The following is a 24,073-nucleotide window of genomic DNA, read 5'->3' as shown; positions in this document are numbered from 1 at the left end:
TTGAGGGATGGAAACTGCAGATTCAGTGTCCCAACCTGGGGCACACAGGATCCATTAAGTAAGGCCAGGCCTCAAGAAAACAAGTTCACTTAAGATCAGCCGCGAGATACAGCTGCATGCAGAGCTTGGAGAGTCTCAATGAAGAGTTTACTTCTGGCCATTTCTCATTCGTGACCAAGGACAAACAGGGACCTCATTTGCTTTGTGCAGCTTAGTGTGTTTGTTATAGGAGGGAGGACAGAGCACAGCCAAAAATTTTTTAGACTCGCTAACAAACCGTCTAACATAAGGGGCGAGATCTGCAGCAGGACCACCTTAATGAGATACTCCAGCCAGTGCCTCCCCAGAGGGCCAATACAGGCTCCAACAAACTTCCGTTTTAGCAAGGAGAACTGTGTAAATAAGACATTAGTAGGCATGAGAAGCCCAGGCGGGCATCTGCATTACAGGGCATTAGCACACTGCATGCCTGCAAAAATTATTCAGATAGGAGGGATATCGCTGGGGTGCCACTGATTAGCAGGACTACTGGAAAACTACACAGCAGTGTTTTATGGGGATGCTTTATATCAGCCCTAAATATAGAATAGTAAAGCAAGGCTGGAGAAACTTTTGGCTAAATTGTCTAGGTGTGCCAGGTATTAAAAACTTTCCTCAGACATTCAACTATGCAGAGTACATCTGCTAAGGAAGAGTAAGGAAACATTTAGCTTAATGACCATATCTAGAGAAAGTGCTATTCCATTACAGAGACAAAATCAACAGGCTTGAAACCAGAGGGAATATTTTCAGTGCAGAAGAGATTTTCCTCCCGCACTAAACTTTGTACCTTAAGAAGCCTTTTTGGCTCAGAAAACCCTCCTCTTTTAAAAGGCAGGCCTTATTTTATGTGTTAAGGCAACGCTCTTAAGGTCCCAGGGAGAAAACAGTTCCATAAATCCCAAGAATCTCGCATCAAGCCGAACCCCTAAAACTGGCCTCACTCGCTCGGTTATAATGGGAGAATGGAAAAAAGCAAAGCAGGACTGCAGGGCAGTGACACAATGCACGCTCCTTCGGGGAGCATGTGGGGAGCAGCAGCCCATCCAGTGAAGGTCTAGGAGAACGCCGGGTTCAATGCTCTGAATCTGCCCACACCATCTCAGGAGGCTGCTGCTGGGTTTTGTTCAATTCAGACAGGAATTCCTTAGCCGCTTGCCTGGGATCGCTGAACTAGCCCGGCAGCGGCATGCCTGCCATTAAGCTCGCAATAATCAATATGAGAAACATTTACCAGGTGCCAACTATCCAGAGAGTTTACACAAGGTCAAGAAACAACTTCCCCCTCTTCATTTCCAGTCACAGGCTCTCCAGGGCTCCTCGAAAACCAGGCAGTGGCCTGACCCCGGTGGCGCCTGCCCTACAAGAACTCTGAAGCCACCTTTCCCCGTGGCCTAGAGAGAAATAAATCCCTCCCTGCAAACTCCAGCACAGGGCTGCCTCTAAAGCCCTGCTGCAGAAATGGAGAATTCAGCCCCCTGCTCAAGGTGTCCTTCACCTCTGACTGCCAGAAGCTGGGACTGGATGGCAGGGGGCGGATCAGGCGATAAATCGCCCTGTTCTGTTCATCCCCTCTGAAGCGCCTGCCCCCAGCCACTGCTGGCAGACAGGATCCCGAGCTAGATGGACCCTTGGCCTGCCCTAGTATGGCCGCTCTTATGTTCCCCCAGCACAGGGGCTCTCCTGTTCTATAAAGGAGCGCGGGTCCCCCGGGTTCGCTCTGCCCATGGGACTAAGCAGTTTGCCCTCCTTTGGGGAGGTCTGGTTGCCAGGCTGGGCCAGGCACAGCACCAAGAAGTGCCCCCAACTCCCCCCGGTGGATGCTACCCGGACACATCCACGTCGGGGCTCCCTGCGGCCGGGGCACCGCTGGGGGAGAAGCAGTCGCAGGCCCCGATCCTGCAGGCGCCCGCGCGCACCGGTAAGTTTGCTCGGGGCTGGGCTGCCCCCAGGATCGGGCCCGTGCCAGGGGCGCTGCGAACTCTGCCGAGCACAGAGCCGGAGGCTGCTGCGGGCTCCCAGCGCCCTGCTCCCCGGGCACCTGGCACCGCAGGCCGGGACGGGGCCGGAACCAGCCCCCGCGGCTTTGCCCCAGCCACGGCTGAGCAAGGTCTGGCGGCTCCTTCCCGGGGCCCCATGCCCCAGGCTGGCGCGGGGACTGGAAGCAGTGGGTGCATCCAGGCTCCATCACCGCCCCACGGCGGACACTGACCCTCCCGCGGGGAGCAGGGCGGGCCGGGGTAGAGCCCTGGGCGCTCTCCGCAGCGTTTCACGGCCAGGCCCCCAGCCCTGAGCGGGGCGCCCCCTCCGACCCACTCCGGTCTCGCTCAGCAGCCCCGCCCCCACGGGGCTAGACCCCAGAGGCGCCCGCCCCCCGTCCGCCCACGCCCCCTCCCCCCAGGAGCGAGTCCCAAAGTTTGGGGAAAGTTTGCCCGCAGCTGCGATGGCGCCTCCCGGGCATGGGGGGCGGGTGGGAAGCCGCGTGGGACGCCCCCTCCAGCAGCTACTCACCGGTCCGGCTGGGCACAGTCCGCGGGGTCCAGTGGGGGGTTGCGGCCGCTCCAGGCGGGGCCGGTCCCGCTCGGTGCCCCCGGAGCTGCCGCGGGGACACAATCCCCCAGCGGCGCCGGCTGCTGGGAACAATAGGCGCAGAGCCCTGGCCGGGGCTGGAGGCGCGCAGACCTCCCGAGCCGCCCCAGCTCACAGCCCCGGCTCCATCTCACCAAGGGGGCCCCCGTGCGCTGTAGATCCGGGAAGGGGCTCGGCCCCCGGGGAAGACACAAGTGGCCGCGACGCCCCTAGACTCCGCCGATCCCGGGGGCTGGAAGCCCAGGTGCCCGGACGAGCTGCGGTGGATGCGCTGCGCTGCGCTCCCCGGGTTCCCTCCGTGCGCTCCGGAGCGACGCGCCTCCCTCCTCCGGCTGCTGCCCGGTGCCCAGTCCCCCACTGCGCGCTGCAGAGCAGGGCTGAGTCCCTCCCTCTCCGCCAGCCCCTCCTCCGTCCTCCACACCCCCCTGCTTCCCAGCTCCTCCTCCTCGCTTCGCTCAGGCCCTCCCGCCCCGGCCCTTCTCCGTGTTCCCACGCCGCCCTCCTCTCCGCCGCCAGCAGCCTGCTGGGCTGACTGCCCCGGGCTAGCCTGTCCTGGGTCGGGAAGCGTCCCTGCCTCCGGCGGGAGAAGGAATCTCAGGCTCCGGCTTCTCGGGATAGACAGGAGCGGCAAGGGCTCGGGACTTTGCCCGGGAGGCTCTTCCAAGTGCGTGCGGGGCCGCTGGATGGGCGAACAAACCCCTCGGTATTTGGATCTGAGCTCCGAGCCCCCGAAATGCGGCTCCTCCTTCCGCACGGAGCTCATGGCAAAATCTTGGCTGTGGGGCGCAGGCGGCTGGGGAACGTCCCTCCTCCCCCAGCAGAGCTGGGCCTTTGGCCACCTCTCGGGTTTACATTTTATTTGCGTGTTCCCTTCCAAATAAACCTGCGTGGTTTGTATCGGCTGATTCCAAACAGTGCAGTTTATTGTGGGGGGGGGGGGTGTTTCATAGCCCGATTATTTATGTGTGTTATGGTAGCGCTCAGAGTCCCCGAGATCAGGATCCGGGACCCCATTGTGATAGATATGTAGTAACAGGAGCCGGTTTTTGCCCTGAAGCGCTTACAATCTAAGGCCCCGATCCTGCAATGAGCTTTATGGACGAGCCAAGGCTCAGCCAATGTGCGCTGACAGGCACAGGGCTGCCGGACATACAACAAATAAAATAACCAAGCAACAGACATGCAACATGTCAGAAGAGCAGAACTCGTCAGAAATCAGTGTTGCCAACTCTTGCCGCATGATAATCTCCTTATATTTGGTGTGATTCTTAAAGCCCCAGCTGCCAAGATCAAGTGAGAATCTCAGATTGATTGACTTATTTCTCTTTTAGGTAAATTTCTAGCCCTGGCGGTTGCAGAGCAAACCTGAACTGAGTGTGAGATAAAGGCTCAGGGAAACCAGCTGGCAAAACCACAGAACCCAGCATTGCTGATTTTACTTTTGAAATCTCAGGATTTTAAAGACAATGTATGATTATTTAGGGCTTGACTCACGATTTTTGAACAGTCAGGGTTGGTGATATTGTCTTCCCCCTCCAACACACACGCTCGCTTCCCCACTATTTGTTAATTCATGCAAACTGCCTAAAGATTTCTGGAGTTAAGTAACAAACAATAACAAAAAGAGAGAGAATTCAGAGGCAAAGGTGAGGGGAAAATCTGATTTTATTGTGACTAGTTTGTTTTCCAGTAGAAAGACCCTCTGAATTAAAATCACGCCCCTCTGTCTTTTCTGGGAGAAATGGGCTAGCAGCATTCCTCTTTCCTATGTTTGATACTTCCAGCTCACAAACATCTTAGTATGGTTTTATGATGTACCACCTAAAACCAGGATCCTGTCATTATGTTTGTGTGGTCAGACCCTTATGACCTGAGTGTTCTACATGGATCTGACCACAAGATCAAGACCTAAATCCTCAAGTTTCAGAATTTGCTTTGATTTGCAAGAGTTGCCTCATGCCATCTATTCAGATTTTTCTGCCTTTTGCTCCTGATAGACAAAAATATACCAAACTGCTATTATCTGGGGGTTCTGGTGATTTGAACAAACTATCTGAGGTTTGCTCTCTTGGCATCTTTGTTTCCATCAAAAGCTATAGGCAAATGTCTTTCTTCGTTATTGCACAGATAGGTAACATTTATTCCCCTTATGCATATGTGGCTTGTGGAAGTGATGAGCACCCATGGCTCTTTCTGAAAATCAAGCCTGTATCTTCCACTCTGATGGGCTTGGAAAGGATTGTCAGCCCCAAATAATCTGTGCCACAAACCACTGAACAGTCCAAAAAACAACTGACAGCTGAAACCATTCACCCCATCTGTCTCATGTCAACACTTCGGTGAGGTCTAGAGGAGAAACATGGTGAAAGTTCTAAGCTGTAAAGCACTTGGGAAAATGTCTGCAGGCTCAGGCAACAGTCCAGCCTTTGGCTTTTCCGGAGGCCTCAGACACCAGCTCTGCTAAGAGGTAGCTGTAGCTGGAGTAGCATGCGGGGTCTATTGTCATGCAAATTAATCTGCCGAAAACCCTACTTGGCTTCAGAATTCTTAGGCCCAGTAATCCCCCACTAAGCAGCTTCTAAAGAGAGAGAGAGCTGTCCCCAGGCAAGGTTCACCTAGGATAATGTAGACTGCGCAAGGAGGTTTGATTTAGATTCACGGAGCCTAAACAGTGAGGTAGTCCTGGACGAGACTCCAGTGCAGTATAGGCCAGAATGAAGACATCTCCTGGCTCACTGTGGAAGAGCTGGAAGAGACAATGTGCAAATGATTAAGTTATGAAGTGGAACAAGACAGGCTGAATTAGAGGCATCAATCACCACAACTATATCTGAACCAAATGCTAGGTGTCCATCTTTGGAACGAGAGCAGCCCATTGCCAGCTCCGGCAACTGCTTACTTTTGATGCCAATCGCTATTTAATAGGTTTTTCCAGGGGTGATCAATAAATATTGGTTGATGCCTGGAGTGGAGAGAAGGTAACAGTCCTCCCAAGACTCTCCTATCCATGTGGAGTGTTGCAGCTGATCGCATCAATTAGGGAATTGTGCAGGGAATAGTTTATGAAAAATATGCCCTAGCTTAGTCACAAGATAGGGGCTGGACACAGGGATCACTGGGCGAGGTTCTCTGCCCAGTGTTCTGCAGGAGGTCAGATTAGATGATCACAATGGTCCCTTTTGGCTTTAAATTCGGTGACTGCATGAACGAGTTATGGTGAGGGAGCTCTGACTCAGGTCCCCCTCCTGATCCCAGTGTAGTTGTGATTCGGTCTCTCCAGCTTGCTGCCTTTCGGAGAGCTCCATGCTGCATCTCAGCTCACGGTTCCTCTCTGATCTCAGTGAAATACGCACCCAGGCAGTGAGCCTGGTTATAAACAGGCTGGTGAGCAGGAGGGATTTGTTTTTTGTTTTGGTTTCCAAGCTGCATTTTGTTATCCTCATTTTGTCTATTTCTATTTGGCTCCCGATGAATTCTTTTAAGGCAGATAATTGTGAAGAATGCAGCCCAGGTTAGCCGCCAAAGCAGCAGCACTGAAGGAAGAAAATATATTAGAGCAGGGAGACGGCTAGCCAAGCAGGGAAAACGAGAGCTCTTTGCAACAGGAAGGGAGGAGAGTGAAGGCCCAGGGGCCTCCTGCAGTTTGGTTCTGCAGCATAGGACTGCCAGACCCTAACGGATGGAAGAGTTTGGGTAAGTTAGGGTAAGTCCACTCTGCAATAAAAACCCCGTGGCATGGAGTCTCAGAGCCTGGGTCAGTTGACTGGGGCTGCGGGGCTAAGAACAGCAGTGTAGACATTTGGGCTTGGGCTGGAGCCCGGGGTTCTGAGACCCTCCCTCTCCCAGGGTTTCAGAACAGCTAGGCTGCAATTTGAGCCCCACAGCGTCAGCTGACACAGGCCAGCCAGGGTGTTTTCTTGCAGTGTAGACGTACTCTTACAGCCAACATCCTTCCTCCCCCAGCCTCTGCCCCCCAGATCCCTAGGAATTAAATACCTCATCGGTTCTGGCATGGCAGCTGTGTTCAAATGCCCTCCTCGCTAGACTGGTGACTAGGGCCATAAGCTCAGTGCAAGTAGTCAAAGAGCTCAGCACGCCGGAGCTGGAGTGCAGGGTGTAGACCAGTGGGCCAGCTTACCTGTGTTATAGTCATTGCTTTCCATTCTATCCTGCTTTACTGTATTCAGCAGTAATGCAAGGAACCTACAGGCCTGTGTCCTGTAAAACATTGGCTTCAGCAGTTAGCATGAGGCTTGAGGTCTATGAACTTGGCATAGATAACTTAGGAGAAGTCAAGTGTAGGGTGGAATTTTGTCCATAAGGACATCAGCCAAGCACAGAACATGAACTAACACCAGCTTCTGGAAGGTTTGGGACGCATTATCCGACTGCAAGAGCGCCATGGCAATGAATTAGCGTATATGATCATGAGTTAAAATCATAAAGACACTAACCTATAGAAGGACACCTTAACATTGGTAAGGGGAGGAAATACAAATAAGGAAGAGGGGAGAAACTCCTATTAAATATGCATTAGACATGGTAACATCAGCATAACATATTATAAAAGTGGCATCCCAACCCGGGGCAGTTGGAGAGAGATGTAGCCCTTGGGAGGGGCCAGAATGATGGCCACTGGTGAAGATGAGGAGGGTGATGGTGATTAGGAAGATGATGGCTAACATTTCAGGTTGTTCTGTAAGGGATGGTGTGCGTGTGGATGTTCAGATGTACGTTCGGTATTATCTCTATCCACCTTACTGAGTGAGAGTGTGCATGACTTTGCTAAATGCGTTAATAAATGATTTATTTGTCAATATAAAAGAATTCCTATAGGGTGAGTGTTGCACCTGTGCACATCGGGGTTCCCAACTCGAGAATAATTTTATCAATACTGGGCCTGATCTTGGGAGAAGAACCTGTCAACCCTCAAAGTGATAACTGGGGATTTTTATTCATAATCTATAGACCAGGCTACCGGGGAGCGCTCCTCCAGGTCCCCAAGACTCAGCCACCTCAGCAGGGAGGCCTGCTCTGGAGAGTGGGTGGGCAGGACCCCAGTCGTGGGGGTGCCAAGGACGCCCATTGTCCCAGGCAGGGGGTTCTTGTATTTTACTGTTGTCTTTTTGCAGCAGCAGCCCCAGTGGCCTGCCAAGTCAATGGTCCTGCTGAGCTTTTGTCCTGTCCCTAATAATGTCAGCCCTGGCATGGCTCTGCCTGCATTTCAGCCTTAACAGCTCCCTGTGACGGGGAGAGAGTAGAGCAGGGCAGGTATTGGTTCATATTCTCTGTGTATATATAAAGTCTGCTGCAGTTTCCACGATATGCATCTGATGAAGTGAGCTGTAGCTCACGAAAGCTTATGCTCTAATAAATTGGTTAGTCTCTAAGGTGCCACAAGTACTCCTTTTCTTTCTGTTGCTATTGTTTCCCTGGAAGGAGACGGTTTTCTGCCTGGCTGGATTAACGAGGCAGCAGCCTGGGGGGGGGATGACAAGGAAATTTGGGGGGTTCAGTTAAAGACTTTTGGAACCTGCTGACAATGGGAACAAGAATCCGCCCCTCCTGGGCAGCTCCAGGCCAGGGGTTTGCCCCCAGTGCTGGCACCAGGCAGGATGGAGTCCCTCACCCAGCATCCCAGGCTCAAAAGCAGGAGATAGATAGAGCTGTTACCATCTGCTGGCCTGGGGGTGAAGTGAGCTGGCCTCCCCAGGGACAGGGGAACAGATGTCCCGATTTTATAGGGACAGCCCTGATATTCGGGGCTTTGTCTTATATAGGTGTCCATCACCCCCACCTGTCCTGCTTTTCACACTGGCTGTCTGGTCACCCTACCCGGGGAACACGTGGACGTCACTCAGTCCTGGCCCTTGTTGGCAGCCTCTGCTGGGAGTGAGCAGGCTTGGAGTCTAAGCTCCCCTCTGGCCCCAGGGCTAGGTTGAGTTGTGTTGGTGGAGGCTGCTGCCCATGCCTGTCCTGCTGTGGGCAGGAGACGCTGGGCTGGGCCCAGCCCCAGAGCACCCATGGAGTTGGCGCCTATGCCCGCAGCCTCTGACATGGCAGAGATTTGGGGGGTTGATACAGATCTTCACAGACCCTCTGCCAATAAAATAAAATAAAACTAAAATTCCTCATGTTTGCACTGGTGCTTCCCATTGAAATCAGTGTGAGTTGGGCACCTGGGTGTTTTTGAAAATCCCACTTGGCGCCTCTCTGCATCCTTAAGTGCCTTTGAAAATGTGTCCCTAGGTGTCTAAGTCAGTTTTGAAAATGGGACTTAGGCTCCCAAATCATGTGGGTGCTTTGGGAAATGGAAGCCTTTGGGCCTGATTCAAAGTCAGATGGGGTCTGCTGGAATCTTTCCATTGGGTCCACTGGGCTTTGGGTGAAGTAATTGTCAGGGTTTGATGCAGGATCGGCTCAGGTGCAGAAGGTTAGATGAGATGGGAAGGTGGTTTGCTTTGGTAGCTACTACACCAAAGATGGATCATGGCTCTGATCCAGGATAGCCCTTCCTGTGCCCCATACTCACTCCTCGATGCGAGAAGGGAAATTAACTGCCTAGCTGCACAGACCTCAAGAGACATGATGAAACTGCTGAAGTCAGGGCCTTGTTTCCATTTGGGAGGCTAAAGATCAACCAATTCCAGTGTGTCAGGCCCCCTAGAGAAGCCTGTTCGATTGTCCAGGAGCCGTTTGCCTCGGCAGAGAGGGAAGAGGTGCTACCTGTCATATCACAATATCACATATCACAAATCACATACAGTGAGGAAGGAGGCCTTGTAGGGGGGAGCCCAGGTCGAAGGGGTCCTGACGAATAATGCAGAGCATATGCCCATGAGGCACTGTGAATCCCCTTGCCCAAGGTAACTAGCGCCTTCAACGCAGTGCAATGTTAGTGCACTCAGGGTGACTTCAGAGAAACCCTTGTCAGCTTCCCTACTCTTCGCACATAGGGGGGAGGAAGAGCTGCTTTCAGAGCTGCTTTCATCCCAGTTGAAGTCTCCAGAATGCTGAATCTGCTTATGATGAATCCCTTGGCTCCCTTCTCTGGGGCTGCCCTGAAAGTGTCCTCTCCATCCTGGCTGTGTGGGGCTGCGGCAGGCAGGAACTGCTGTGCTGGGTTATCAGGAACTTGCTGGCTAATAGGGCTGCTTAGGAAAGTGGCAGGGAGGTGCCTGAAGAGACATTCCTTTGGCCTGTCAGGAGGAGGGAGGGACACTATGGAGCTGCCTTGAAAGGAGAAAAGAGGCAGAGAAAGAGAGAGGCTGGCACTTTGCAGGGTTTTGTTTTGCTGGCAGAAGGAACAATGGAGTTTTGGAGCCCATCTGGGAATGGGCTTTACAGACAAAGGCCTGCCCCTCTTCCCCACTCCTGGGTGGCTGCCTGTCTGCAATCATTTTTCCATTATACAGTGTGAAAGATTCTGAAGATCAGGGCTGAAATGATGCTAAACCTCACCCAGTATGCATGGGCAAACACACTCATACACACAAGTACAAACATGCACACTCACACAGACACACACAGCTAGTATATTTTGTCCTTTGTTTTGCAGAGTAAAATGGGCTCTAGGAAAAGTTATTCTTTGTATTTCAAAATTAGTGTCTCCCTCCCTTGAAATTGTTCCCTGGGGATCTTGGAAATGAACGCCTTAGTGGACTACTCTGCCACTCCCCCACTCCTGCCTCTGTCCTCCATTGCACATGGGCACACTGGTTTGTTATTGTAGGGTTGCTTGTGAGCACAATGAATAAGTCGTAAGGAAGGAGGGGACTGACAGGGTGGGGGCAGATGATCTGTATGTTTGCTAGGTTTCAGAGTAGCAGCCGTATTAGTCTGTATTTGCAAAAAGAAAAGGAGGACTTGTGCTCCTGAGAGACTAACAAATTTATTTTAGCCAGTGTAGAGATTACAGCAAGGAAATCCTGAGAGGGGTTCAGCCTCTACCTGTGAACTTGAAGGGGTTTGTCTTCCCATAACTACACGGGGGTCAGAACCCCCATAAGCAGAACTCTCCACCCGTACATCAGAGCACAAAGGATTTTGTTAAAGCACTGGCTTCTGGAATAGGTGGTTCCATGAGAATCACAGCTTTCTTCTCTTTTTCAGAGTAACTTTTGAACCCTCCTGATTGCAGAGAAAAGCCTGAAAATGTGAAGTCGAGAGGTAAATAAAAATAATGTAACATATTATTTTGTAAAATTCTCGTAATTTCAATCTCATGATCATTGGCACCTGACTCGTTAGTTTAGAATGCTCAGGGTTGGCAACACTGACGTCGAGGCATCTTGCAGGGTTCTCTGCAGGTGGAGGATGCTGACTGGTATATTTTGAGCTAGGTCCTTGTCTTACTCTATCTTCTGTAAAGCATCCAGCACATTTTGGAGCACTCACTAAATAATAACAGTAACTAACAATAATGTAGGTCTGGATCCATGCCAGATTTAACTGTGTGCACTGTGATTACTCTGTCAATGGCTATGGGGCGACGCACAGCGGGTGAAGTTTCAGCAAGTGGGTAAATCTTTGCAGGATTGAGGCCTCTGATTGCATACTCCTCAGGGCAGGGACCATATTTATATTGTGTGGGTGCATACAGCACCTAGCAATAATTATTAAATTAATTAACTGCCTACTCATTATTAATCATGTCATTTATTAAATTAATCAGACTAATTGATTATTATTACCTCACCAACGTACTCAGTGCTATGTGAGACACAGAGTGAGATAGCCCCGGGCTGGAAGATTTCCTACCCTAAGCCTGCACTAGCCAGCCCAGTACAGCTCCTCCTTGTTCCCAGCTTCCTTATATTAGGAACCCACAGCTCTGGAAGTGGAGAACCATAAAAGATTCAGTCTGTAGCTGGGTGAGGATGAGAATTGCAGGACAATAGAGCAGTTTTTTCCTGATCTTAAGTTGCCTAGTTAAAGATCTGCAGCCCCCTCAAAGAGGCTCTCTTCAGTCCCTAATTCAGAATTTAAAAAACAAAAGCCAGTGACTCTCGTTTAGGTTTGGAGTGGGGGTGTCAGGGAATAAAAGCTGAAGGACAAAGAGCTGCCCCTGAAAGCTCTGACTGACAAAGACGTTGTCAGCTTCTGCCCTCCCTGAAAAGGCCAGAGCACATCAGGGTGTGGAGCTGTCCAGAGACATCTGGCCAGCTTGGGGAATTGCAAGCTCCTGGCAGCCAGGGAAAGAAAGGCAAGGACGCTCTGCAGCCCTCCAGTGTGAGTGTGTGAGAAAGTCCATGTGCAAGTGTTTGTGTGCATATTTGTCCCTGTGTGTGTGCATATGTGTGGCGGCGTGTGCACTGTCTGGCATAGTACAAAAGTATCTGTATCTGAATACACACGTGACTCTCTCTGTGTGCACATAAAACTAATAAACAAAAGTAGGGAACGGGAGACAATAACTACTGGACATCTCAGCAGTGTGGGGCAGAATCTGGTTTCATATTGAGAGCAGGAGGCTGGCCATCAGGATTCCTGTTTCAGTCCTGATTCCTCATTGACTCACTGTGTGACTATGACCAAGTCAGATAACCTCTCTGTGCCTCAGTTTCTCCATCTGTAAAATGGGGCTCGTACGTCTCTCCATCACCAGCTTTGCTGATGGACATTTGTAAAGTGCTCAGAGATCGCCCCCCCTCCCCCCAGGTGCCCTGTATCATTATAACTTGGTGATTTACCGTGTCTCCTTGAGCTGGAACCCCTGAGTAACTAGCATGTGACTGAGTGAAGCTATTCCAAGGTTAACGGATTTCAGAACCAAGTTCCCTGGCAGAGCTGGGAGTTTAGAACAAGGCAGGATTTTGTATAAACCAACAGCAAGTCAAACACATTTTAAAAGAAGAATGCTGGGTCCCTAAGCTAGCAATGAATGAGAGCAGAGCCCTAACCCCTCCTCCCCAAGGGGAACAGAGACTGGCAAGGAGACGCACAAGCCACTGGCTTCCCTCGGGAGACGTGACATTTGATAGTCAGCAACACCAAGAATAAAACATTAGCTGCCGGGCATGATTTAGAAACGAATGGCAGCGGTTTCCAGAAAGAGCCCTCTGCTGCCTCTCTGCTCTAACTCAATAGAGCAATCGGAGGGGTCTGGGTAGCCGAGCTCCAGGCACTCCTGCACTCATCTTCACTTTGGGTGCTACTGGGAGCCCACTGGCTACGTGGCCCCTTCTGGGATCTCCAGGACCCAAAGCCACGTGCTGAACAGGAGGCTGCAGTACTCTGCAGCTGTGATCCCTGACACAGCCACTTGCCTGGGTGTTCGAGTGCAGGGGCCATGACAGAGTTACGTAAAGCCTTTGAAAGAAAAGCAGCTCTCTCCAGACAAGTCACCTCCAAGCAGCACTGACCCCTACCTCACAGGGCTCCTGGGCAGGCCTGCTGCAGGAGGGGGTACTCCCAGCTTGCAGCTGCCTCTTGGAATTGGTGCTGGCACTTTGCCTGTTTTGGGGCATCATGGCCCTGGGCAGGTACCTGGAGCACTGGGTGTGGCTGCATTTGAAAGCATGCTCTACTCTTCTGGAGCGGGGCGTTTCCTTCTCACTCTGCCAAGCTTCCAGGGGAACCCAGCAGGTGTCTGAGGCAGCAGCATGTCTGCGTTTTACATCATGTCGCTGCGTTTTACATCATGTCGCTGCGTTTTACATCATGTCACTGGTACATTTTTAAACATCACTTGACGTTTTTTTAAGGTCAGGCTTGACAAAGCTGGCTGGGATGATTTAGTTGGGGATTGGTCCTGCTTTGAGCAGGGGGTTCAACTAGATGACCTCCTGAGGTCCCTTCCAACCCTGATCTTCTAGGATTCGATGATTCTACATTACGCAGCAGGAGGGAGTGGCAGCCTGGCACATGGTGTAGCTGTGCCAGGGCAAACCCTTTGTATTGGCAAGACCTAGGCTCTGGATTCCTGATTTATGCTGCTGGTGTGTTGCTTCCAAAGCTACAACCTCACACCGACATTTGCTCTGTATTGAGCATCGACCAAAACCCATTTTTTCCCCCTTGGCTGCATCTCAAAAGCATAACAACATCCCCCAGCTGCAGCCACTTAGCTGTTTATCTGCTGATAATTAAGGGAAACCGATCCATCAGATGCCATCTCCACTGAGCAGCGAGGGCATCATTTTGGCTGCCCATGGAAGAAGAGATGGAGAAGCCCAACCAGGGTACCCACATGATTCATTGTGGGTTAACCCACAGACCCAGCATTGAGAGGATTGGCCATTTTGGCAGCTGGGAGACTAGGAAACAGATTTAATGGGCCCTGTCAATGATACCAAACCCTGGAAGCCAAACCGGAGGGGACAGGAGAAAAAACCACTGAAGGAACAGAACATACACTGAGATCCAAGGCTTGTGACTAGGCAATAACAATATCTGAGGGTTGAGCAATGAACCAAATCTCTTTGCTACCACAGTGAGCAGCCCAGAGCCAGCTAAAGGCAGTGCATGTATCAGCAACAGCTGTGGATTTGAATTCAATACCCAGTTAGCATGGGGGCCTTTGCAAGGATCCCTGGCCCTGAGTCTGTTCTCAGTCACACTGCTGTGAGTGTGGCATGACAGCACTGACTTTGAAGCGCCCCAGAGTGTAACCCAGAGCAGGGTGTGGTCCCTGTCTCTAAGCTGGGGTGAATCCGCCTCTCTGCAGAGTGAGTACTTGTCTGGGCTGATCTACAAGCGATCAGGGGCTCAAACACTTTCTGATTCATCCCGAGACACATCTGGCTCACACACGGCCCAGAGAAGCCACAGAAGTGAGGAGACATTGCCTTCCAGGATGTGGATGTAGGGCAGGAGTCTGGCTGGCTCAGGACCCTGAGTCGCCCGATCACTGAGTGGAAACAGGAAACAGCAGCTTGGGCATGACTCCAGCCAGAGGGGACCAATCTCCCTCGCCACCACCTCTGGCGAGGAAAACCTCCTCTCATCCCCATGCAAAATCCCACAGGCTTGGCCTTCACCCTCAGAACCAGGGCCCCCCGCGCTGTGCTGATGTAGCAGCAATGATCTTTCCTTACTGGGCTCTGATGGACACTGGGGGTAGGGATGGGTCAGGTGTCTCTGGAAAACTTAGACATCCCCTCCCCTTGGCTACCTGCACCAGCACATGTATTCAATAAGCCCCTATCAATCCCGGAGGCTTTGCTTGGCGCTCCCTCTGCCTAGCAATGGAGAGCTGGTTGGAATTTTTCTTCTCCAGTGGAGCAGGTTTCCATCGGAAAATGCTGTGTCAAGGGAACTGAAGCGTTTTGCAGGCATGTAGCAATTTCATTGACATTTTCATGGGAAATTATCAAAATGCTTCATTTCATTTTGATAATATAATATAATATAACAATATAAATGTCAAAATGATCAAGTCCAACAAAGTGTTCCGCCCTTATCCTTTTGGTAAGGTTGAAATGAAATACTTTGGAATATTTTGTTTCCTGAAAAATTCCAAGATAGCAACTTTTCATCCCAGCTTGGGATGAGCCTGAATTTTGAAATCTCAGACTGTGCTCCACGAAGGAAATCTCTCTCCCTCCCCCCACCTTCATAGCTTCTCTGTCCCTCTGCTGCTGTTATTTCAGGGTGCACCATCGGCCAGATCAAGCTGGATGAGGCTGTTCAAGGCGGTGGGGAGCTGGGCTGAGGCAGGAAGGGGACGTGGCCAGAGAGGTGTGGGCAGCTCATTGTGTATTCCAGATCCTGAGCAATGGACCTCTTCAAAGCGCTTAGTTAAGGAGACGTGGAAGGAAGTGCAGGGAGCCGAGGTGCAAATGCCCCCACCACAGGAGAGAGGCCAGCTACCCTGCAATTGTCAAATACCAAGGAGCTCATTAAGACATCACGTGGTATTTTATTGTCTGCAGAGAACAATTGGGCCAGACAGTTACACTGTGGTGTTTGCAGCCAGACCAACAGTTAATGTACTCTGAGGGACCTAGAGGGGAGCCACGCGTTACCCTGCTGTTTTCTCCTCCTGAGCAGTGCTTGGTGTGCATGATCCATAAAGGCAGTGACTAGGTGTGAAGGGACTCATCTGGGCAGGCAGGGCGGGTAAGAGGAGCTGCTTTGGTGACCCCTGCGATCCACGCTCTCCAGAGGCCATTGCGCAAGGCAGACCCGCAGCCCACTTTGTTTATTCCGTGGAAGTCTCTGCACCTCGGATCAAGCACGTGCATAATGTGTTGTGACAAGGTGACACCAAGCTCTGATCTGAATGGCAGATCCTGCGAGGGAAGGATGGGGATGAGACCTGCCTGCTCTGGTGAGTTGTAGACATGGATCAGTCCCAGTGAGACTCTACATTGATTTCACAAAGAGAACGGTACTCCTCTGAGCAGAGGTGACAGCCACTGGCAGGAGGCCGCTGTGGTTCAGGGTGTTCCTCTGAACAATTCCAGCATCTCAAGACTGTGGAGCCATTTGGAAATCTCATGCAAACTGGCTTTCCGGTGAGCTCCCTGGGACCACCACTTTCGCTCCTATCCAGATCTGCCTTTCTCATTGCATTTGAGTCTGTCCAGCACCTGCCCCAGGCAGAAACCAGGAGAAACAAGCATTCCCCTGAATGTTTCACAGCTGCACAGCAGCTCCAAGGGACAGTTAGGTTTCATTACCCTGTGCTTGCAACTAGAAATCTACCCCAGGCCTACATAGTTATCCACAGCCTCTGGTGCTGCCTTTAGAGTGCACCAGCAAGAAAGATCCAGGTTGCAGCACTAGCCGCGCCCCTTGTGGCGGTGAGTGAATTCAGGTACAAGCCATCAGGCCTGCTGCTAAATTGGCCTCCCAAGTTTTCAGCTGAAATCTCCACTGCACCGTGTTACCTGAGTGATGGCTCAGGGGCTTCGGTGACTTCGGAAGGTGGTGGAGGCCCATGCTGGAGGCAGATGGAAATGGCTGCCTGTTGAAGCCATCACATAAAAACAGGGACTGCTTGGGAATAACCTTCACTGGGAGCTTCCCCCGAATATACAGCGCCTCTGAGTGGGGCTCCAGCACCTGGGGAATGGCCGGGCTCCTCCTTCGGCTTCTTTAGTGACTGTCATGCCAGTGAAAAGCACTGGGTTGGCAGCCTTGCGTGGTGGTCCCAGAGTCCTCCTGAGACCCCAGAGCATGTGCGGGCAACGGCAGGGTAAGCGCCCTCCACCCGCCTACACATGCGTCCCTGCTACCACGGGGCCTCAGCGTGTCATGGAGGGTTGTTGGCAGAGACGTCGGAGGAGGCTGTGCCAGTGTCCTACTCAGGTAACAGACTGAGGAGCTGGCAGTCAGGGAGGGAGATAGACAAAGAGAGGCCGTGCCCAGAAGAGACACATTAGCCTTACACAAGCGACCTGCTGCTGCTCCCTGTGGCTGGCAGCTGGCACCTGGGGCAGACTTTCAAAGGAGCTTGGCTCCCATTTCGGCATGAAGTAAGGGCCAGTTTTCCAGCAGCGCCCAGCACCCGCCATTCACCCATCACATGGAGCGCTATCAAAAATCTGGTTATTAAAGGTGGTGCCTAAATGGGCACCAGTCTCTTCTGCAAACCAGCCCCGTGGGGTCTCCCGGGTGAGAGGCACACACCTGGTGCCTTTGCAGAACAGTCGGACGTGGGATTGCTGGTCACTCCCTGATTGCTCTGCCTCCAGATTATTCTCCCAGAATTCTAACGTAAAGTATCTCAAACCTTACAGTGAGATTGCACGAGGACTGAGGTGTGTGGCATCCAGGACCTGCTGGGATCCATGCAACCTGCGTGAACATCTCAGCAACTTCCAGCCCTCGGAACGAGAGCCAGCACCAGGAGCCGGGCAGCTCTCCCATGAACCTGACTGTAATTTACTGTAACAGATAATCAGCTCTGAGGGGCCTGAACACTTGTCTCAGCTCCCCAGCCCTCAGGCCACAAAGAGTCTCTTTAATTTGCTCCGAGGTTAACAGTGCACCCTTAGAAATGCGCTCTGCGGAACGCCTCCTTGGGGACAATCATTCACTGCAGTGTATTTTCAGCATGAGGCACATTTGACTTCTGGCCTCTGATTGATTTGCAGAAGAGAATCAATTCTGTTTGCTTGACATCCCCTTCTCTCTCTCATCTGGAAGCCGAGCCTGATGCCTGAGTGTCATGCCGTTCCAGTTGCTCTTGGCGGGGCTGTAATGTTCCATACGTACTCAGCAGAGACACCCAGCACTTTTCATTAGCTGCACTCACGCTCCACTCAGCCGGACACTGGAAGCACCTCGCGGACACTGGGCATGCACAGAGGCTTAGCATGAGGGCAGATTCGAGGCCCTTGTTTGAATGCAGGGAACCGTGCTCTGCGCAGAGTCCCACCGAATTTAGAGCGGAGTAAGGCACTACACCAGAGGAGTCCGCGTAGCGGAATCTGGACAGGTGCCGCTCTCCAGCTGTCTCTGATCAATCCACTGTCGGGGGCTGCTAAATCAACCCCCCCGCAGGACACGGCACATTCCAACCCAACTAACAGCTCTGTCTGTTGTCCAAGTCTTGGGGCGGTGAGTGCCACACGAATGGAGACTGTCACCTGTCACTGCTAGTGAGGGAAAAGCAGGTGGCTCCTTCACCAAAGAGCCTGTCTGCCCTCCCGCCGAGCACTGTGAATGTGCAGGAGTCTGCCCCCATTCAGAAGGACCCAAAGGATCTTCGGCATTCACGCTGGTCCGACGGGCTTCCGGGAAGTGGGCAGGCACAAGCTGAAGGACCCTCCCCCAGCCTTATGGGAGGATCCACAAAGTCCCGGAACTCAAATAATTACGGGGGACAACCAAAAATGTAACAGGGCAGGTGTGAAGGTCACAAGGTCAAGCAAAGGGAACCTGATGGGGACACTGAGCAGAGAACCCCGGACAGCACCCACTGCCCCTCGAAGGTGTCAAGGGAGCCAGCGGACACCTCCCAGAGGAACTCTGCCCAGATACGTGAGCGAAGGTAGGATCGGAAATAGCTATGGAGCAAGTTCTGCACTGACTCTGAAGTGAAGTCCGTGGAGTTGGAGGGACGTAGCTCAGCACAGAATTCACCTCTCTCTCCGCAGGGATCCCTTTACTCACCACTAAACCACAGCCAGCTTTGGGGTTGAACACAACTGTGCATTAGGACAGGAAATGAAGAATATGAGTGGTGGAACTCAAGGAAGCAGAACGTAGGTACCTGGACTGGATTTTGTCCAGTGCCAGCAAAATGGTCTTTTGCTGCAAGGGCTGTGCCAGGCCCGCTCAGCACCTGCTGTCTGCTGACCTTGGGGAAACTGCAGGCCCGCTGGGGGAAACGCAGGCCTCCCAGAGCCACACTGCAGGCTGAAGAAATGTTTGGGATATCTTCGGAAACAAACTTCACTTTCTTGCGGGGGAGCTGATTATCCCACATCTGCCTGGTTCTCACACCTTCCTCTGAGGTGCCTGGTTCTGGCCACTGTCACAGTCCAGATACAGGGCTAGAGGGACCTCGGCTCTGATCCAGGCTGGCGATTCCTCTGCTTTGTAAAGAAGAGCAGAGAAGGCTAGCCAGACTTGCTCCCTCCTACTGCCACACCCTGCACTTTCATGTCCAGATCCTCCCCCTGCTCCTCTCTTTATACCCCGAGTTTTCCTGTCCACCATGCCATTCCCATGAAGGCCTGGTCTACACCTAAAGCGTAGGTTGCCCTAGCTATGTCTCCCCACCGAGAGATGAAGTTAAGCCTTGGTATAGGGTATAAGTTGACAGAAGAATTCCTCCATCAATCTAGCTCTCACCACTCGAGGGGGTGGAATAATCCCAGAAACAGAACCCCATGTGTCACTGTGCTACGTGGTGGCTGTCGCGTCTGTCCTGTAGACAGATCCTTGCTCTGTACCTCACCTCACAGTTCAGGCTCTGCAGTGATGCTGCCCTGACTGTCTCCTTTGAGGCATCTGCTCTGCGGCTGAGTTGCTCTGAAAGCCACCGAGCTGCCTCCTGCTGACTGTACTTTGCTATGCATGAGGGAGAGAGAGACCTGCCCTGGCTGGGGGAGAACTACTGAGATTGAAATGGAAAGAGCCGTTCACCTGGGGAGGATGTTTGCTGTGTGGGAGGGGCTGCATTGGAAGAAGAGCTGTACACTAGGCTCTAAGGGGCAGTCCGGCACCAGCCCCTCAATGGAGCACACAGCTGATCCTGTGACTCCTCCCCAGGAGAAGCCAGTCTAGCTGCAGGAGAATTAACTGGCTTCTACCCTGCCTTGCTCATGATCAGACTCCCCAGCTAAGTTCAGGCTCCAGGATCTTTTCTTGCATTATGTGATGGTATAAGGAGCAAAAAAAACCTGGATGTTTCCCTGGTCTCAGATGCAATCCTCCCCCTGCACAAGTAGGAAAAGGCTCCATGCGTTGGATTATAAATAGATTGCATTTGCTCTGGAAATGAGCAGCGCGTAAACACAGGCTCCCACTTTGATTAACTCGGAAGCTTTTATGCAAAGCCGCCTTCTCCTGTATCCCGCGACACCGTGACTTGCTCATACAGAACAGGCATTAATAAAAGTGGAGATGGAAAGGAACTTGCCACACTGCTCCTGGGGAGCCAGGTGAATAAGCTGATGAAGCTGACCAAAGTCGTTTACACTAAACACCCTCTGAATTTTCGAGGTTGGATAGACTGGCCCGTGGATCTGAACTCCCATTGCTTTTCCAGTCCTGGGACGTTTCTCTCATCTTATATTAATAAATGACCCTTGGGGGGACACAGGTAGAGGGGGGCTTTGCATAAGAGCTTTTCAGTGGTTGGCTGGGGGGCACAGGGAACAAAGTTCATGCACAGCAGCTCCAGGGCTCTCAGGCTACTTGAGGGGTGGTTCAAACTCTGCTGACTGGGACTTGAGATGTTGCTAAGAGCTCTCACTGAGAGCCGGGTAATTTAGCAAACTGCTGTCAGGTGCGTCTTGGGACACTACCAGGAGCCATGGGATTCCCATGGGTTCAAAGTGGGAATCAGAAGAGCTAATGCTGGCTTTGCCACCTACTCGCTGTGTGACCTTGGGCACATACTTTCCCCTCTTTGTGCTTCGGTGTCACCAGTTGCTGGGGGGATAGAGCTTGGCCAGGCTGGTGAGATGCATGTAGCAAGCACTGCAGAAGCACACAGCGCTGTTTCAGGCCTGCTTCCAGTTCTCAGGCGATGAAGCATAGCCAGGGGGAGTCTTTCCATTGACTTCCATGGGCTGTGGAACAGACCCGAACGCTTATCCCAGAGCTGTCAAGGAAAGCAGGGCCCAGGAGGGTGGGACCAGATCCCAGTTCCCTAACAGCTATTGATGCAGTGATCAAGTGTGGCCGCCAGGCCAAGCCCAGCCCATTAGGCCTGCAGCTGCCCTCCTCTCTAGTGCAGAGCTGAGCTGTGCAGAGAGTCCCTGCAGGTCCCAGCCTCCCTGGGCACACCCGGAAGGTGCAGGTCAGCTGCCATCACATGCAGCTCTGACCCGGGCTTGTTGGCTGCGCTCGGTTTGCTCGGGGACTCTCCACTGGGAAAGGCAGCACAAAGCGTGTTCCAGGCTGGCAGCAGGCTGGGATGGCAGGGTCGTTGGTCCGACCGAACATCTGTTTCTCCTTGTGATATTAGGCTGCTCTTATCTGCCGTTTGCTCAGCTCAGCCAGTTTGGGGAAGCTTCTTCCCATATCGTTAAGAACCGAGTCCCTCTTGGCCTTGTCTTTAAAGAGCAGCAGGTTTGCAGCTCACTTCATCGGATGCATCCACTGAATGAAGTGAGCAGTAGCTCACGAAAGCTTATGCTCAAATAAATTGGTTCCTCTCTAAGGTGCCACAAGTACTCCTTTTCTTTTTGTGGATACAGGCTAACATGGCTGCTACTCTGAAACCTGTCAGATTCTTTTAGGACTGTGCAACTTGCCAAGAGAAAAAAAAAACCCGGGCTGCTCAGAGCAATCCCTTCCACTCGAGGAAGCCAAGGGACACCTAACACTCCAAGAATCCTGCCCACTCCTGCAGCCACGCTCCCTTTGGCTCCACATTCCCAGAGGCTTGGCATTAGCAGGGCTGGCTGCCGTTCCACTCAGGAGGGGCCCTGGACCTGGTGTTTATCTCTGGAATCCAGAGGATCTCAACTTTCTGCTTTCTTGTCGTTGCAGAGATTCCACCACGCAGATAATCTGATAACAGCATTTTCTGCACACTGTCACTGAGGAGTTCCACGGCAGCTTCTTTCATCAGGAGAAAGACTATAATTATGTGTCATTACCCATGGGCTATGGTTTCTCTCCCACTACCTAGAGCTGGCTTTCTTTCTTCTATCAAGCAACCCTCTGATATTCACGGTGAAAAGCCACAACCAAGCAAAAACACCAGGAAGGAGGTCATTCTCCTTTAAGGGCCTAAAATGAAAGCAACACAAAGCAAACAGAGAACAGCTCTGAAGTCTGACAAGGAGGGAAGGTGACCCTTTGTGCCTAGGAATTGGTTTCAATATTACTGGGCCTTTGGGATGCTTTCCGGGCTCCAAGTTAGACAGGAACCTAGTGGATCACGTCCCTGGGTCTACTGCCATACGGGAGGGACTGCGCTGTGCAGTGTGTTTTGTATGCAGAACAGCCTGCCAGCAGGGGCAGCCCCAGGCCGTTGGAGAGAGAGGCTGGGAGCGGGACTGATGGAACTACTCAGGGATGCAGATTCTTCATGGGGTAGCCACGTTACATTCACCTTCTTGCCTCAGATTCAAGATCCTAGTCCTGGTCTGTAAATCTTGCCCCTGCCTGACACTCACTCCCCATTTCCACGATCCTGCCTCCGAGGCTTTTAAAGTTACTGATGTGGAGGGGAGTCCCCTGGACAACATCCTCCCACCAGCTGGCAGAGCGTCCAGACAAGCCTTACAGCAAGGGGTAAGGGCCTGATCCAAAACCCACAGCGGCTTCAGTGGGCTCTAGATCAGGCCCGAGGAGCAGAAAAGTTCTGGAGCCCTTTGGGCCACTTGCTGCTAGGCTCCCACGGTTTGGAAAGCGGATGCGTGAGACTCAGAAGCCTGATGGGCCCCTGGCAGTGCCCGCCTGTCTGCTCTGCTGCTGGTGCTGCCGGTATTCGGGGGAGGTCGCGGGTTTTCCCGAGGCCAGGGCTGCACAATGGAGCGTAATGTGCTGGCAAGAAGCTGCGGACGCTTGTCTCTGCCAGGAAGCTACTGGAGAGCCTGGCCAGAGCAGAAGCAAAGTTCGCTGCGGAGAGCAGAGACCTGCCGGTCCCACAGGAGGGGGCTGGGGTCGCTGGGCCAAGCTGATGGCAGGTAAACGTAAAGTAGCTCAGGGAGATGACGGGAGCCCCAGGAAGACAGAGAGTCCAGTGCCTGGAGTCTAAAAGGGGCTGGATGATAGGAGGTTTATGGTGCATTAGCTAAGAGCAATCGAACCTCGTGCTCCAGGGTTCAGGACTGGCCCAGGGCTCAGAAAGGACGTTTCTCCGCGACCCGTCTGGTGCATTGTGTAACAGCACCTTAGCTGTCACCTGTGCGACGGAGCTGGCGAGCGGGAAGCACTGGAGAAGGACGGATAGAGGGAGGGTGCATGTCGGGGGGGACGGGGACGACGAGTGGAGCCATAGCATCCCCATAATGTGAGTCTCCTGCTGTGGCTGGAAAACAGTCACAGCTCCCTGGTACCGCACGGATGGGAACTCAGGTGGGGCATGCCGGGCTTGGATGAGCCATTCTCCCCTGCTGCGCCCTCTCTCCTGGCTCAGCTGCACCCCTGCAGCGTTACAGGAGCCGCCAGGTGAGCTGGGGAACCTTGCACTGCAGAAGGAGGCAGCTGACAAGGGGGAGAAGGAAGCTGCATGGACCCCTCCTCCCAATGGCTTTCACCACCTGGCAGGGATGGAGGAGTCTGGGCAGGTCTCATGTACCATCCATCCTCGTTGCCCAGTGGGCAGTACAGCACACAGGGTCATAGAGTCATAGTCATAGATATCAAGGTCAGAAGGGACCATTATGATCATCTAGTCTGACCTCCTGCACAACGCAGGCCACAGAATCTCACCCACCCACTCCTGCGATAATCCTCTCACCTATGTCTGAGCTATTGAAGTCCTCAAATCATGGTTTTAAGACTTCAAGGTGCAGAGAATCCTCCAGCAAGTGACCCGTGCCCCATGCTACAGAGGAAGGCGAAAAACCCCCAGGGCCTCTTCCAATCTGCCCTGGAGGAAAATTCCTTCCCGACCCCAAATATGGTGATCAGGTGAACCCTGAGCATGTGGGCAAGATTCACCAGCCAGATACCCAGGAAAGAATTCTCTGTAGTAACTCAGATCCCACCCCATCTAACATCCCATCACAGGCTATTGGGCCTATTTACCATGAATATTTAAAGATCAATTAATTGCCAAAATCATGTTATCCCATCATACCATCTCCTCCATAAACTTATCGAGCTTAATCTTGAAGCCAGATAGGTCTTTTGCCCCCACTGC

The 24,073-nt window shown here is 52.4% G+C and overlaps 1 protein-coding gene and 1 long non-coding RNA gene across 9 annotated transcripts in view; one reads left to right on the top strand and one right to left on the bottom strand.

The window, feature by feature from the left end:
* The window catches only part of FGFR1 (fibroblast growth factor receptor 1), an 86,173-nt gene extending 83,176 nt beyond the window's left edge, over positions 1-2,997 (bottom strand). For 4 of the 8 annotated variants that reach the window (XR_012156318.2, XM_073325279.2, XM_073325281.2 and 1 more), the window contains exon 1: positions 2,551-2,995. The gene's annotated coding sequence lies outside the window, so the exon portion shown is untranslated. Of the gene's footprint in view, positions 1-2,550 lie in introns of all 8 variants that reach the window. The other 4 variants (XM_073325275.2, XM_073325277.2, XM_073325283.2 and 1 more) reach the window with 2 other exon arrangements.
* Positions 1,531-22,542, top strand: LOC140903657 (uncharacterized). Its single transcript, XR_012156321.2, has 3 exons — positions 1,531-1,960; positions 10,741-10,797; positions 21,748-22,542. It is a non-coding gene; the product is annotated as an uncharacterized LOC140903657 (long non-coding RNA).
* Positions 22,543-24,073: the final 1,531 nt, after the last annotated feature.

The sequence above is a fragment of the Lepidochelys kempii genome, chromosome 26, assembly GCF_965140285.1.
Source record: "Lepidochelys kempii isolate rLepKem1 chromosome 26, rLepKem1.hap1, whole genome shotgun sequence".
NCBI classification, from domain to species: domain Eukaryota; kingdom Metazoa; phylum Chordata; order Testudines; family Cheloniidae; genus Lepidochelys; species Lepidochelys kempii.
Note: the sequence above shows the minus strand (reverse complement) of the source record. Positions and strands in the feature narration are given on the sequence as shown.